Below are 14,581 nucleotides of genomic sequence, written 5' to 3'. Positions count from 1 at the left end.
AGGACCGACAGCCGCAAGTTCCTCCTCAGAGAGGCCTGAGAAGGTTCTGCACCTTCAGCTCCTCCAGGAGGTCCTCAGCAAAGTGTCAGAGTTTGTTGGTTTTTTACCTCGGTCGGCAGAGTCACAGTATGAAACTTGTAGCCAGGGGGCGCTGCAGCTCACTCAACACCTACAAGGTTTGAAAAGGAAATTGAGTGGAATTCATCTGGAATGAAAAGAAAAGCACAACTACAGCAGAAAAACTGAACACAAAGACGCACAAAGTTTGAACTACACACTGATTTTCTTCTTCTGTTGATTCAAATGAATTTGACGGAAATAATATCTGAAAAAATAGAAACCAAATGTTAAATTTCGACATTTAAAAAATGGACAGATTCATTTACACCCAGTAAGATAAGAAGATATTTAGCTCTCAGCCAATTAGAGCTGCTGCTCCTGTGTGTGTGTGTGCGTGCGTGCGTGCGTGCGTGCGTGCGTGCGTGCGTGCGTGCGTGCGTGCGTGCGTGTGTGTGTGTGTGTGTGTGGATGTGGTGGTGTGTGTACCTGAATGTGGGAGTGGGTGTGTTTAAGTACGTCACTGGAAGTAGGCTGCCAATTAGTGCGGCCTCCGAGGCCGCAACCGCCCCACACCAGCGACGAGTCCAGGGCGGGGGGGCCCGGACACGGCACACCCGCTGCAATGCCGGCCAGGAAGAGGCCCGGAGCAGCAGGCCCCCGGACCGGAGGGCACCCGCCCCACGAGGAGCCAGGGCAAGATGACAGGGAGGCAGATACCCCAAGGAGAAGGGACACCACCCGGGGCGGACAGGCAGCAGAGCCCGTCCTCCGGACGGGGCCCCCCGGGGCAAGTGAGACCGGACTCATCCCCATGACAGGACCCATCCCCTTCACCCACCGGGAGGATCGGTACCCAAGGCAGGCCCGGGCACCCAGATGCCCCCCCCCTACGGACCCAGTATGGCGCATCGCTGCAAGTGGCGAGGTCCCCATAGGCCCAGCCGGTCTCGCACCCCAGGGGCACCGGACTGCACAGGGCCCATCCAGAGTGGGAAAGATGCCGGATCCCGCCCCCGCTAGCAGGCCGACCCCACTGTGTGTAGGGGTGTCAGTGTGTGTATATGTGCACTTGCTGGTGTGTTGAACTATGGTGCGTTTAAAATGGAAGGGTGGTAAAGGCCCTGGGGCAACCACACTGCTGCTGAGCAGGGCGGCGGCCGCAGTGCACGAACCCCCCCCCCAGGCCCTAAGTGTCTATAATGCTATTAAGATTGGAGAGGGTCTTAAGGCCAGAAGGCCGGGCAGCGACCACCCAAGACACAAATCCCCCGAAACAGAAGAAAATAAATAAATTAATTAAAAATTTAAGGAAAAAAAAACAAAAAAAAAACACCTATTATGTGACCAGGGGGGACTCCCGGTCAGGGCACCCCCTCAGCGACATCGGGGCCGGGGACACCACAGGGATCCAGGAGCCAAAGGGGGCCCGCCCCCCACCGCACCGCACCACCCGGGCACACAGGAGCGGTAGCCGGCGAACGCGCAGCCCCACCCCAGGCATGCGACCCCACCGCGTACGATCCAGCGCCACTCCCCAGACACAGGGACGGACCAGCCCTCCCACCAACAAGGGGGCCCCCAGACCAGAGCACCACCCACCCAACCCCCGACCCCCCACCACGGCTGCCCACATCAACCAGCAGCCTCAGCTATTGATTGATTACTAGTTAGTTATAGGATGAAGCAGACATTCCTACCAAGGAGGTGTGGTCTAACAGTAAGTTCCTATATTGTGCAATGTGCAGGTGTTGTTTTGTTTTCCAGTTTGTGAGGATTGTTTTCTTAGCGATAGATAAGGAGGTGATCAGCATGCGAGATTCTGCCTTATCTGATGTGATATCACTGAGGTCCCCTAAGAGACAAAAAGAAGGAGTGGCTGTGATGTTGTAACCGACCTGTGCTGATAGATCATTGCATACTACGTGCCAGAATTTATTTACTGGTGGGCAATGCCATACAGCGTGTAGGTAATTATCTGGGGCATTAACTGTGCAGTGTGAGCAGGTCTGAGAGGCGGTCATGCCCATCTGAAACATCCGCTGTCCAGTGTAGTGGATCCTGTGGAGTATTTTAAAATGTATTAATTGTAGATTAGGTTGTTTTATCAGTGAAAAGGTGTTCAGGCAGATTGTTCTCCAGAAATTAGAGTGAGGCTGGAGAGACAGGTCTCTTTCCCACTTAACAATTGGGATAGAAATCGTGCGATCTGTATTTGTAAGAAACTCACTCCAATAGAACTGCACTCGTCCTTCTCTCACATTACATTGGATCACAATGACCAAACAACACAACAAAGACAATGATGCCACTGTGCTGCCACATCCAGACTCTGTGTAGGTCTGTAGGCCTCTTGGACCTTCATGTGAACCACTGCGTGTTGACTGGAGGTGAAACATGACCGCAGAAATGCTTTTTCATTTTAAGAACGAAGCTGCATTATTTGACTCATAAAAAAAATCGTTAATAAATAATCCAAACTGCATTTTCATTTTCTTATTCATGACTGCTCATTCTTGTACTTAATTCAAATGAAGGAAAACACATTTGAGATTTAATTTTCAAAACATGCACCAGCAAAGAGTTACCAAAATTCAATATGAAATGTAAAATTCAAAAATGAAAAAGCAATAGCAGAATGCTTTTTCATTTTAAGAACGAAGCTGCATTATTTGACTCATAATTAAAATCATTAATAAATATTGCTATATGCATTTTCATTTTCTTATTTGTGTCGCACCTTTTATGACACAATCAAAAAGAAAACTGAGGGCATTGCTTTTTAATTTTCGTGGTCCTGCCCTGCACAAGAGTTACCACAACTCGAAAACGAAATCGCAATCTCAAAGTAAACGCGTGGCGCAGGAAAGTGACGTCAGCAGCTCTCAACCTGTGGGTATGGCGGTATGACGCCAAGTGTCATTTGCCTCCTGTTATGTGTAAATTCTAATGTTTGTGAATTTAATAAAGATATATGTATACATATATATATATACATATATATATATATATATATATATATATATATATACATATATATATATATATATATATATATATATATTTTCTTTTTTTTATTTAAAAAGAAAAGAAAAGAAAAAAAGGTATGACGGTATGACACCACTTTGCCATCGTTACTTCTTTCACGTCATTGAAGTTGCCGGTAATCGAGATTTAAATCGCAGAAAAACGTGGACCACTGACAGATCTCGCACCAGCATCTGCCACCAGTCGACGGATTGATCTGTTGCTTCGCATCCTTCGTCGGATGGACTGGTGGCCGACGCCGAACAGCTGTTACTCCACCCATGTAACAAATAGCTTTAGCTTTAATGTTGTGCTGGTGCATCAAGGTGTTCCATAACTGACAACAGGTTGGCTAGGGCAACCTTGTTTGCGTCCGTATCTGGGATGGCAGAATACCTGCTCAACTCGGTCCCGAGCATCACATTCAGATACACTATTCAACTCCACCTGGGAAGCTAAATCCAGCAGGGTTTGAACAATTGTGTCAATGTGCGCCATGCTCAAATCTGTCCGACCAACGAGATCCGTCAGTGGTCCACGTTTTTCGGCGATTTAAATCTCGTTTACCGGCAACTTCAATGACGTGAAAAGTAACGATGGCAAAGTGGTGTCAGACCGCTATACCTTTTTTTTGTTTTGTTTTGTTTTTTTAAATATACAGTATATATATACATTTATTAAATTCACAAACATTAGAATTTACACATAAAAGGAGGCAAATGACACTTGGCGTCATACCGCCATACCCACAGCGGAGGTGGAGAGCTGCTGACGTCACTTTCCTGCGCCGCGCGCTTACTTTGAGATTGCGATTTCGTTTTCCAGTTGTGGTAACTCTTGTGCAGGGCAGGACCACGAAAATTAAAAAGCAATGCTCTCAGTTTTCTTTTTGATTGTGTCATAAAAGGTGCAACACGAATAAGAAAATGAAAATGCATATAGGAATATTTATTAATGATTTTAATTATGAGTCAAATAATGCAGCTTTGTTCTTAAAATGAAAAAGCATTCTGCTATTGCTTTTTCATTTTTGAATTTTACATTTCATATTGAATTTTGGTAACTCTTTGCTGGTGCATGTTTTGAAAATTAAATCTCAAATGTGTTTTCCTTCATTTGAATTAAGTACAAGAATGAGCAGTCTTGAAGAAGAAAATGAAAATGCAGATTGAATGACTTATTAACCATTTTAATTATGAGTCAAATAATGCAGCTTCGTTCTTAAAATGAAAAAGCATTTCTGTTATTATATTCTTATTTTAATTTGGATTATGGTAACTGCTTCCATATAAAACAAATACATCCATAAATATATACAATGTGAGAATTGTTTCTTGCAAGAGCTGCACTTCAACCCATGACCATCGATAAAAGTGTACACATCTAATCGTAAACAATCTGCTGCAACCTGAATTTCCACTTCTGTGTCTATAAACCAGTCACAGCTTGACTGATGGCTCTGAAGAAGCAGTTTCCATCAGCCTCTACATTCTCATTTGTACACGGCGAACCTAATGGGCCTTTGCAATCAGAAATTGGAAAACTCGCACGGTCCAAATGAATCTTCAAGTTTTTGCAAAGGTCTAAACAAACATCAACATCAAGGGGAGAGAAGTTACACTCTTCATTGGTCACAGCACTGACAAACTCTACGTCAGAATTATCCATGTCAAAGTGAGGAGTTTTGCTCTTCTGAAGTGACTCACTGTTGCCAGCTGGTGCTGGAATTTTAAACGGTGACCGGTTTCGCCTTGATGAAAAGAACCATGCAGAACCTTGGCTAATCTAATACCAGTGCCATGATCTGCCACTGCATCTTCACTAGTACTAACTGATGATGGATCACAAATCACATGTGCGAGGCGTAGAACGAGCGGAGCAGTCAGAGGACAGAAGAAGAAAGAAAAGCCTCCTTAGCTTCGTTGATCTTCTGTGTTGCCTCCTGGACGGTGCTGGCCTCCTCTGGCTTGGTGCTGGCAACCACGGGAGCCACAGGAACCACGGGCACAGCTCTGGTCATCTGTGGCGTCGCCTCCACATGATTAAAATAAGAAAGATGTGATTTTATGCCAATAAACATAGAAAGGAAAACACTAGGCTTTACACGATCACGATTTTTGTGCCGATCACCGATCAGTGAGTTTAAATAAACCGATCACCGATCTGATCACGTTAGGGGCAATAAATACTTGTTTCGGTACACCCCTTGCCTTCTCAGGAGCACCGTCTAAAGTTGTTTGCTTTAGCATCCGTTTCAGAGTTTGCTTTTCTTTTTCTTTCTCCGCGCTGCGTTTCTTAAACTCGACATGCTCCTCTGTGTGTATCTTTTCCAAGTGCCTGATTAAATTTGTGGTGTTGAAATTTTTTTACCAAAGTTCCCCCGCGAAGTATTGTAGCGTTGCATATATTGCAGATAGCTTGTGCTATGTCTGTTCCTCTCACTTTGAAAAACTTCCACACTCCCGACACGTTTGTTTGTGTCGCCCATGGATGTTGCTGTCGTGAAGATTCAAAGAAACTTTATTGTCCGTCACATAGCGACAGTACTCAAAACAGGAAGAGGCACAAAGACGAAAATGAAGGCCTTTGAATCATGAATCATTATGTCTCGGATACAAACAAATAAACATGTCAATGCTGTGAAACTACTTTGGAGGAAATGAGACAGATTAAAAAAGTTTCAACACGACCATGACGTCATTGATCGGTGATTCATGACATGACGCCCGATCACGAACGTTTCAAAAAATGCCAAATATCGGCCGATCCGATACAGCCGATAAGATCGGTGTAAAGCCTAGAAAACACACACAGGTGATGAAGTGGAAATGAATAAGTACAAACCTGCTGCACTGCTGTGACATTGCTGGAGGCAGACTCAGTCATGTGGACAGTTGAACGTGTTGCCCACACCTGCAAATACAAGGACACAAAGTAACGTTTAAAGAACTGCATTTATTGTCCTATCACAAAGATGCACACAATGAAATACACATATCCCAAATACCAACATGTCACTGGTTTGTTTTGGTTTTTGAGGCAACGTGTGCTGATCGACGTCTCAGGCTGGACATCTGGAAGAACATAAAGAAATTAATTCATAAACAAAGTAACACACTAATTAAACTGTACATGTACTGTACATATGTGATCTTGTGTTGATAATAGGGGTGGGGCGATACGGCTAACCCACGATTCGATACTGTGACGATATTTGGCCCACGATAATGACAACATCACGACACACGATATCTTCGAAATTTTGCAGACGATATTGTCATAACCCGGCTCAAGAGTTATGACAATAACGGAAGGGATTGCGGATTGCAATTAATCAAAAGGTTTATTATAACAAAATAGATAATTGTAAGCAAAATAATGAAATATATGGTGTGTGTTTGTCAGTATTCATCAGTAATGTAAGTGTGGATGAGTGAATAATAGGATGTGGGGTGTTGTCAGGTGCAAAACAGAACAGAAGAAGCTGAGAGTCGGCCAGACGCCCATGGCTGCTGGATGGAGAATGGGGAAGAGACCGAGCGGCACACGCAGTCGGCCTTTTATCCTGCGGGGGGCATCGGCACAGGTGTCCTAATCGGAAGATGCCACTCCCACATCCACCGCTACCTAGAAATGGGAAAACAGCTGGGAGCCACAACAAGTTATATAGAGACAGGGTCGTCACAATATGTGACTGAAAAAGAAAAAAATACCCATAAAAAGGAAAATGCCTGTGATCTTGCATTTATTCCAAAACTTTGTATAATGTACAAACAAACGTGCACTGCACAAGCAAACATATTAAAGTGCATGAACATTAATAACTTTCATGTAAACAAGGACAGTGCTTCTGGTAATGTAAAGTCAGTAGCAACTTGTCTTATCGCAACTTGGGGACTTGGGATATACAAACCGACGGGAAGATGAGAGAGGGAAAAAAATCCTTTCACTGCCCCGATTCTGAAAATCAATAAAAAAAAATGATGCAGACAAAATAAAGAAATAAATAACCGTGTCCCCAAAATATACGGGAAAAAGTGAAGTGCGTCCCCCATCAGTTCATTACGGGACAGGCTTTTTAGTTGCCAAATATGGGACAATCGCGTATTTTACGGGAGGGTTGGCAACCCTATCTAGACCACAGACGGAAATTAAATGAGGTTTTGTCATTTTCCCTAAAAAACGGGACAAATTGTGTCCTGGGAGAGATTTTATCTTTCCAGGGACAGGTGGACAGGTGGTGTTTGGAAAAAAATATTGATATTTGCCGTCAGTGTATCGATTATTTATTGCGACAGAAAGCACAACAATATATTGCAATATTGATTTTTTTTTTTCACCCACCCCTAGTTGATAAGTGTATGAATAATTGTGTGAATGTTACCGTGGCAGCTGGGGAAACCCTGCCAGATGACTCCACGACGGTCTCCATGTGGTCCAGCAGCACAGCCTCACTGAACCACACGGGATTGGACGGGATGTCTGTGTGAAATGCAGTCTCAACAGCTGTTGGTACTGTCTATAAAAAAAAGAGGAGAGGAAATCAGAGTCAACTTAGGATAAGTGTTCATTTTTAAAATAAAAAGTTGCACAGTTTGACAAATACACGATTGGGGGGAAAAAAAAAAAAAAAGAGAGATGAACAGGTTACCTCAACCTCCTGTCCAACAAGAGTCCATTCAGGAGCAGGTCCATACACTGGCATGTGGACAGGACCTGTCACAACCACTCTGGGAGACACCCTGGGCGATGATTGGTTGTGGCACAACACCCCTGGCCTAGGTGAAGGGGGTGCGAGCTGATGGAGCACTGCAGCATGCAGACGCTCCACCAAAATCAGTCCTGAGGTGCACGTAAACAGAAAACAACATGTTAACACATATTTGTCATATCAAATGAAGAGCAAGTAAGGCTGAAGAAGGCAAAACTTACACCATCATAACACCACCATGTACAGCTGACGAAGGGGGAGGTGATCGGCCATATACACAAATGTTAAACCTGGAAGAAGTGTCACATAATCAATTGTGTAATCACACAATTCTAAGAAATATCTGTTAGCACAGTGTCACTGAAGAGAAAAAAATACAACAAAAATATGTATTTTACACACCCATGCGTGCAGCAACACGATGATATACTTGACGTAGCGCTGTTTGTAGTTCTGGCTTGACAGTCAGGCGAGGTGGAAAGTCAAGCACAAACACCTACAAAATAGTTGTATATATAAAAAAAAAACCCAAACAAACATAAAAATGCAAAATAAATTCATGAATATTCTTGTTATTGAACTATGGATCATGGAATTACTTGATATTGATAAAACAAAGTGGTGATGACATTCATGTGTTCAAATTTGTTTGTCACAGCAGATAAACAAACCTTGGGCCAGCGGTCCAACACAGTTGCCAGTAGCGCAGCAAAATCCTGGGCGGAGTCTGTTACAAGCCCGTGTTCAAGGTTGTTGCCCAGGGCGAGAACACAAAACCATCCACAAGTGGACAGAGATGTGAGTCTCCCACCACCAGAACAAAAACATAAAGAAACTTGTGGCTTGACAAAATCACGACCCATACCTTCTTGTCTGGTTGCTGGGCCTTAAGAACGAACTTGCACTGTTTTGTCAGTCAGGAGCAAAACGGGCCATCTTCGCACCCAGGTCGCTGACCAGTACCGCGCCCTGTGTAAATTGACAAAAAAGAAAAATCTAAATATGTTTTTGTAAGATTTATTTGGAATACAACATAACACAGGCAGAACATGAAATCATGAACGTGGAAGTACTCACGACGTTCAAAGTCCTTCCGAGGTGGAAAAGGTGTCCAATCCCGTTTTTGCTCCAGGCGTCGTTTCATGGCCAGAGAGCGACGGAATGCCTTGGTGTTCGGCATCTGAACAATGAAATGAAAGATTGTGTCATTTTCAATGAAGGACAATGATAACACAAGTTTACAGAAAAAAGTGATGTTTTCTCACACACGACATCAAAACACAGAAAGGTTTCTGTACCTTTGCAGCTGGAGACGATGAGCTTAAATCAAAAAAGCAAAAGAAAATGTGTATGTGTACTCTTGGACCCTAACCCTAATGCCATACAAGTCTATGGGGTGAAATTTCAACTTTGTCCTACAGATATGGGGCCACTTGCTTTTTCATCAGGAGCCCCCAAGAAGCACCCACGCCAAATTTGGGGCTTCTAGTACTTGAGGAACCCCGAAACCCTAACCCTAATTTCAGCTAAGCCTAACCCTAACCCTAGTTTCAGCCTTATTGTTAACCCTAATTCAATGCAAGTCTATGGGGTGAATTTTCAACTTTGTCCTAGAGACATGGGGCCACTTGCTTTTTCATCAGGAGCCCCCAAGAAGCGCCCACGCCAAATTTGGGGCTTCTAGTACTTGAGGAACCCCGAAACCCTAACCCTAATTTCAGCTAACCCTAACCCTAACCCTAACCCTAGTTTCAGCCTTATTGTTAACCCTAATTCAATGCAAGTCTATGGGGTGAATTTTCAACTTTGTCCTAGAGACATGGGGCCACTTGCTTTTTCATCAGGAGCCCCCAAGAAGCGCCCACGCCAAATTTGGGGCTTCTAGTACTTGAGGAACCCCGAAACCCTAACCCTAATTTCAGCTAACCCTAACCCTAACCCTAACCCTAGTTTCAGCCTTATTGTTAACCCTAATTCAATGCAAGTCTATGGGGTGAATTTTCAACTTTGTCCTAGAGACATGGGGACACTTGCTTTTTCATCAGGAGCCCCCAAGAAGTGCCCACGCTAGATTTGGGGCTTCTAGCCAATGAGGAAAAATTTGGAGCAGACACGACAGGGTTACAGCTGAGAAGGCACTTAAGATCCTCAAAGGACTGTTGCCACTCACTAGACCAAACAAATGGTTTCAATGGACTAGTGTTGTGTTCCTATCACCACTGATAACATGTTTGTTCCAACAGACTCCCACCCACCCTCAAGTTACAACTACCAAGGGAGTGTATCACTACCTATGCCTAGTACACAGCTCTACTCCCCAATAAAATCTTTCCATTCTGCCATGGTCTTTTTTGTATGAGGCTGTGGTGTCTCACTCATGGATAGTATCCTGTAGCACTTCTGTCTGAATGACAGAGAGAAGGGTTGCCACACACTTTTGGATATGTGAGGTGCAGGGCATAGTAGTAATCCATCAGATGAAGCAGACCGTCACTCAAGTCTTCCTTGGCAAGCGTGGTGGCGGGAGTGGCTCCAAGCCAGATGAGACAGCGGGTCCCATCAAACAGCAACACAGGGGTGCAGAAAGACCTCTTCTGCGAGTACATTGTGGGATCTTCTGTTGGCTAAAGAAAAAGAAGAAGGAAACGCCACATCCATGCATGGAACTATGAAGTGTTGAATGTGAGAAAATACGAACAAACTTTCACCTGAATGACATGAAGCAGTGCCTCACTGGCATGTCCCACTCACCTACATCCAGCGTTATGCGTGGCTTCATCACTTCATTTTTTTTTCCAAACACCATAAAATTACACATTGGTGCAGAAGTCTTCCCATCTCTTTTTTTAGTTCATCAATGAATTTTCTGTTGCCCTTATCCAGAATGCGCCGCAGCTCATTCATCGCCTATAATGCAAGTCAGTGTTAAAATCTGCAAAAATGCTTGCTTTTCATCATAAACCAAAACAAGTTAATCACTTACACGATAAAGATCCTTGACACATGGATATGCATCCAGGATCTTTGTTGGCCTTGTCCTGTTCTTTCAGAACATCACTATCAATGAAGGATCTTCTTGCTTGAAACTGCAGGTCAAGAATTTGGGAGACAGCATCTTGGTTGGGTTTTGGTTTCTTGTACAGCTCCTGCAGGGTCTGATAATGTCTGGCCTGTGCTGTCAGACCATCTTTGGCTGATGAAATGGAGGAGACAAATCAGTAAATCAGTCAAATGGATGAAATTGTTTGGAGCATCAAAATATATCAAATGACAATTCAAATGTAAAAATGCCTGTGATATATCATGATATCCAAAACTATCAAAACATTGCCTAGCTTTCATACATTATCATTATTATTAAAATGGACATGTTTCTACTTATGTGCAGTGTGGCCATTATCAGAACTGCGCCCTGGTGTGTGACACAAAATAATTGTTGATCCACCAATTGAGTCTGCATCATGATCTTCTTCTTGGTCACTTGCTGAGAAGTCAATGCGATGCCTTTTCTTCTTGTGGCCCCTCTCTGGTGAATCTCTTGTGAAGATTCTTGTAAGTGCTCGCCTGTGGTAAATAAAATTTCACTCATTGAAAGAACAAATAAAGATGGAAAGTGAACATGCACAGATAAAAAAAGTATCAGCCAAAAATAACCACACGCTTCAAAATCTAAGTGCGCAAAATAATATAATCACTTACATGTTTCATTGTTTTGTCTTAATCCTTCAGCATGGGATAATACTCCACTAGTCTTTGAGACATTGCAGTGACTTCATGCTTAGAAGGGTACCGGACCCCCTCTCCTTGCTGACTGGCTCTCAAGATAGAAATCATGCTGGTGACAGTGTTTCTCACCAGCCTGCGTCTCAGCTCTTTGAACATGACACATTTCCCCTCACTGGCAGTGCGGGCCATCTGGAAGTAGTGCTTACGAGCTTGTGAAGAGAGAGAGAGAGAGAGAGAGAGAGAGAGAGAGAATTTTGTGTATACAATATAATACAAAGTACTGTAAATACGGCAGGGATTGACAGAAAAAAAAAGATAACCTTAATCAACCGATGTAGTTTGTCCTAATAGAGTTGCCGTATGTGACGTTGTTGGCATTCGCCCACTGGACAGAGGCGACTGCCAATTACATCACATACGGCAACTCTATAAACGTACCGCGATCTATTCATATATCACATTCGAACGCGATGTAGAGGTATGTCCCAATGGAGTTGCCGTATCGGCAGTCACTTCTGCCCGGAACGATTCTGCACCCGGACTAATTCTGTACCTACACCTCGTTGACGGGGGGGAAGCACGCTATCGCTATCGCGCTACACTAACTCGGCAAAGTTACGTGCCAACAAAGTTTCGTTGGGGGGTGCGGTGTTGGGGGGTTATGACTGGCTTCACGCGGGCCGGACAGAGACACGCAGCGGGCCGGATGTGGCCCGCGGGCCGGGGTTTGCCCATGTCTAGTATAGACAACATATTGTGGAGGAGCAGGAAGCAGTAGGGTCCTCTTTGGGCTGCTTTTCACCAAAGGAGTGGATGTCTGAGGACAGATTGGAGATGTTCCTCCTGGTGAAGACACAGTTCCTGGCTTCATTCGGGGCAGCCTTGTCTGGTACGGTGGAATTCTCAGCCGAGAGGAAACCACATCCAAAACATTATGAACAAGAGAGAAACAATAGACACAATTAGGAAAAAAGAAAAAAAAAGTGTTATGCTCGATGTTTTCAGAGCAAAGTAGGTAACCAATCACATCTACACTAATAAGGGCCCAAATCCGTTTCCTCCTGAGAAAGTGTTCTGGTCCAGGAAAAAGGTCTCTCAAATCATCACGACTGAGGGTGTGGAGCAAGACTTCATCGATGTTGGCAGCTATAAAGACAGTCCAATCATTAACAAACCTTTTAGACTTAACAACTCATACATTTTTTCACTAATGAATTTAATTCAACTTGACAAGTCAAACCAAGTTTGTTTTGTGCCAATTTCTGTTATCAGAATTAATTGTAAATGCAATTCAGTTTAGACATTTTGTCTCAAATTTGTAAAATACTTCTTTTTGAAATCAGTGTCAGCATACAGTTATTTTAATTACTTAGCGGACCAATCAAAGTCATGGAAATTTTTTCATACCTACACATGACATACCATTTAAAATTGATACTGTGACATCATCCAGCTCATCCATTATTGGCCCCGGTTTGGATGTCCATTTCATTTCTCCTCAATCTGGCAGGGAAAAAAAAATCATCATATTAAGGTCACAATTAGGACAAGCTAGCCTTCCGACTCAAGATCCGTTTTTTTACAATGCCCATCTGCCATGGATCCCAAAGTTCCCATGCAATTAAAAGTTGTGACACCTTATCTGAATGATAACCCTAGGCAGCTCAACGGATTGCTAGTCATACAGACAACAATCAAAATTGGAGTGAAACTTGTAACCACAATGCCTGCAACATGGTGGTACTTATGGTAATAATCAACAAATACCAGTGTTCTTCGTGACAAAATGACAACATCTGATAGGATTGTGCCACCTTGAACTGCAATCAACTTAAATATTGATAAAAACAAGCAAATTGTACCTAAACTACATCTTCAATCAATCCAATTTGAGCACCCTCTACCCCATAAACTGAAGATACTGCAATACAAACTTGGTAGTACAGTATTTCGTCATGCCACATATAACTAGGAATACTAATTGCTTGTTCACATGACTAGAATTGCAGTACATCAATCCAATACAAAATACACACTTGTCATCAAGTTCATAAATCCATCGAGTCGAGATGAGCACGTGCAAGGAGTCGGACTCCGTGAGTTCACGTAAACAGAGCATTGCGTTTGCGTAAATTATGCACGGCTATCGAGCTAGAAGCCGAGTCCGATTTGGTGCACACAACCACACTATAATGCCTCTCAATGTCCTAACCCATGCCACGTGAAGAACCGATTTGAGTTTCTCACGGGACCAGCAGTGAAGTCACAACCGTCGCCCCAAATGAAATGTCGCAGCAGGAGCCTGAGGATTTTCTGAGTCAACATGCTGATCAACAGGTAACGTAATGTTGGCTTCCTTGACGACATTAGACAACTCCCTGTTTATATTTTATCCATATTTTAGTACAAAGCCTCCTTGTTTTATGATCTTTGACTTGTTCGGTTTTTGTTTTGACATTATGCTGTTAGTGTTTATTTCAAATTAACAAGAAGTACCGGTACAGATAGGAGGAACTTAATATAACACTTGCGTCAAACAAAGAATAACTAACTGTACATATCATGTCTACAGGAAGGAGCTGGTACATTAAGTGAGAATATTCAAGAATATTAAGAGAAGATATATTTAAGGTTGTCCTGAGGTCAACTGTACCAACCATTGACAGAGCTTATGGAGCAATTTGATGTTATTGTACAGTAAAAATGGAATATTGGAGCTGTCGCAAAACAAAACAAAAAGCCAACTTTAAGGCTTATTATCTCCAAAATGATACAGTAATCAATCACATTTAGAAATCAAATGTTTCTAAATGTCAAGTCAGTCATGTCAAGTCAGTGCTTGATGTGTCATCAGCAGGCGTCGGCGTCAGTAATGGGGCATCGGCGGGTTTCGGGCGGAATCGCCAGGCGTTGGGAAGCGTCGGCGGGTGTCGGGGGCTTGTGGCCAGGTGGCGGACGTCACGGCAGGCAGTGGCCAGGTGGGCTCAGTCCCGCAAACGCTGCTTACAGCTTTAATTTTGTATTGCTTTGATAACATTGTTTAAGTTGAGTTTAAATTTA

Source organism: Nelusetta ayraudi, unplaced genomic scaffold (genome assembly GCF_046127955.1).
Source record: "Nelusetta ayraudi isolate G7.1 ecotype Tasmania unplaced genomic scaffold, CSIRO-AGI_Nayr_v1 ptg000042l, whole genome shotgun sequence".
Taxonomy (NCBI): domain Eukaryota; kingdom Metazoa; phylum Chordata; class Actinopteri; order Tetraodontiformes; family Monacanthidae; genus Nelusetta; species Nelusetta ayraudi.
Note: the sequence above shows the minus strand (reverse complement) of the source record.